At 47.9% G+C, this 2,500-nt stretch overlaps 1 protein-coding gene across 4 annotated transcripts in view; it reads left to right on the plus strand.

Annotated features, from left to right (window-relative positions):
* LOC125043141 (protein Wnt-5b-like) overlaps positions 1–2,500 on the plus strand; it is a 657,155-nt gene that overhangs the window by 640,119 nt on the left and 14,536 nt on the right. The window lies entirely within an intron of this gene.

Raw genomic sequence — 2,500 nt, forward strand, 5'->3', positions numbered from 1 at the left:
TGGTTAGACAGCTCAGTGATGAGGCTGGGTTTGGCGGCGACTAATAGCGAGCTGTCACCGCCTATATGAGGGCTGTGGCTTGTGTGCGGTCAGGAGGGATACCAGGCAGCCGCGACTCTAAAAAAAAGGGAAGAAACAAAAAAAAGTAAACTCATGGCGCAAAGAAAGCGAGGAGCACTTGGTCCAGGCCGGCGCGCTGTTGTCTTTGCTCATGAAGCTGGAAAAAAAAAGTCGGTGGATGCTTTTAGCGTTGGGGAAGAGTACTGGTTTTCCATGAGGAGTGAGGGATCTGGGCCCTTGGGAGGGGAAGCGAGGGGAGGGAGGGAAAGGGAAGGGGGGGAACGAGGAGAGGGAGGGATAGGGAAGGGGGGGGACGAGGAGAGGGAAGGGAAGAGAGGGGGGAGGGAAAGCGAAGGTAGTGAGGGGAGGGAAGGGAAGAGAGGGAGGAAGGTAAAGCAAGGGGTGGGAGGGGAATAGAGGGAGGGAGAGGAAGCGAGGGGAGGCAAGGCCATCTAGCTGTCATGAAGACCGAGTGAGCAGTTGTGCTCATAATGGCTAACATTACTTATTATTAGTGTTTTGTTTTAGATGTTCGATCTTTTTATTTATTTTTGATGCGAGTTGGCGTGAGCTTCGTCTAAGCTTTTAGAACTCATTTGTCTTAAAAGGGATTATCACTAATTGCACTTGTTGTCAGAGAAGGTTGACTGTAACACAAAACAGAGAAGAACAAAGGCTCGGGTTACCCAGTGTAACAGACACGAAAAATAATATCTCATAAAAAAAACCGAGAAGGAATTTATAATGAGGCAATCGTGCGACGAAGGGGAGAGAGTCCAAACAGGTATCCACAGGGCACGAGTCCTACCCGCTCTTGGAGACTCGGATCCACAGGGCACGAGTCCTACCCGCTCTACTCGCAGGAATCGGCCGGGTCTCGCGAACACTCGGGGAATACCAATCCAGGAATCAAGAGCCGAGCCGAGGCCTTCAGTTGCTGATTCGTTCAACTGGAAAATTGGTATCAGAATCTCCATAAAGCTTTTGTCGCGGGCCAAAGTGATTCAAGAAACGAGATAAGCATGACGGATGGCTTGTGATTGAGGCTGCACCTGAAGAGGGCGCGCGGCTTAGTGACAGGTCGCTTTGTTTTTGTTGCGTCTTCTAGTATTGTTGTTTTTGTCGTTGTTAAAATGTTTACCTGCGTTTTGGTAAGTTTCATTTGTGTCGTTCTTGTTGCTGCTGCTGTTGATAATGTGATTATTGCCATATGAATATTAATAGTAAAAATAGAAAGTGATAAACTCTCTCTCTCTCTCTCTCTCTCTCTCTCTCTCTCTCTCTCTCTCTCTCTCTCTCTCTCTCTCTCTCTCTCGCTGCCATTTAATGAAAACTTCATAAAAATCTTCACACATTTTCTTAAAGGTCAAAGCTAATAAAGTGAAGAATTATTGATAGCTATATATTTAATCACTATGCAAGCCGACAACGGAAAACAAAACATCCACATCACCCAATAACAATAAGTATAAAAAACATTTCCATTGCAAAACAGCTGCGGGGGATCTTGTCGCCAGAGCGGAGAGCGCAAAGAGTGATCCACGGAACCTCCGCCTCTCGCCAGCCAACAGGGGAGTTAGAGACGCGCGGTCGAGTGGGCCGGGGCAGTGCGAAGTCGTGATGAGTTGATTGCCATAGTTCAAAAGTCTTTTGTTGGGTTTGTTTTGTTTTTGTTTTTGTCTTGGAGGATAACGAGTGATGCGGAAAATAAAGTATTTAAAAAAAAAAGAAGCTTTCTCTGTTTTATCACCAGTCGTTTCAACCGTAGATCAGTCAATGTCCCGATCTCTGGGGACGTGCTTCCGTGGCAGCACACGAACAGTAGCTGATACTTTTCAAATGTTGCATTTGTAGTATCTGCATCATGTTTACTTTATACAGCTAGTATCACTCTTTTCTATCTTAGGAAAGAGTGAGTTTTAGTCACTTTCTGGTATGTGCTTTGAGAAATGCTGTATTCATCAGTGCTTAGAGACCAGTTACATCATTTGCTTACGTATTCTGCGAAGAACTAAATTACCATTTGCTGTGTCCCCAGACTACCCACAGTAGAGGAGACCCCAAATGGTGACTTAAATCCTATTGAAAACCTGTGGATTGAGCGAGAATATAGAACTCGTAGGGGCTAGAGACCACGCCCGAATGTCGGTCCGCCTCGCCCGTGGATGGGCCCGAGAGCCGGCCACGAAGCCCTCCCGCCCTCAGCACGATTGAATATATAAGAATGCCCTAATCCCCTCGCTGTAATCTGAGATAATTAAAGGATCGAGTAACTGGGTGACCGCCGGCGCCACGACCTCCAGGAGGCCGGTCTCTGTACCCAGTAGTTGCTGCGGTTCGGGCGGGTTCCAGTGCGCACGCACGCGCTCGAGCCCGACTGCGCAGACGCACAAAACCGCGGGAAATAACGTCTCGTAACGGAGGTCGGAGGGTCAGCGAG

This window comes from Penaeus chinensis, chromosome 33, assembly GCF_019202785.1.
Source record: "Penaeus chinensis breed Huanghai No. 1 chromosome 33, ASM1920278v2, whole genome shotgun sequence".
In the NCBI taxonomy this organism is placed as follows: Eukaryota; Metazoa; Arthropoda; class Malacostraca; order Decapoda; family Penaeidae; genus Penaeus; species Penaeus chinensis.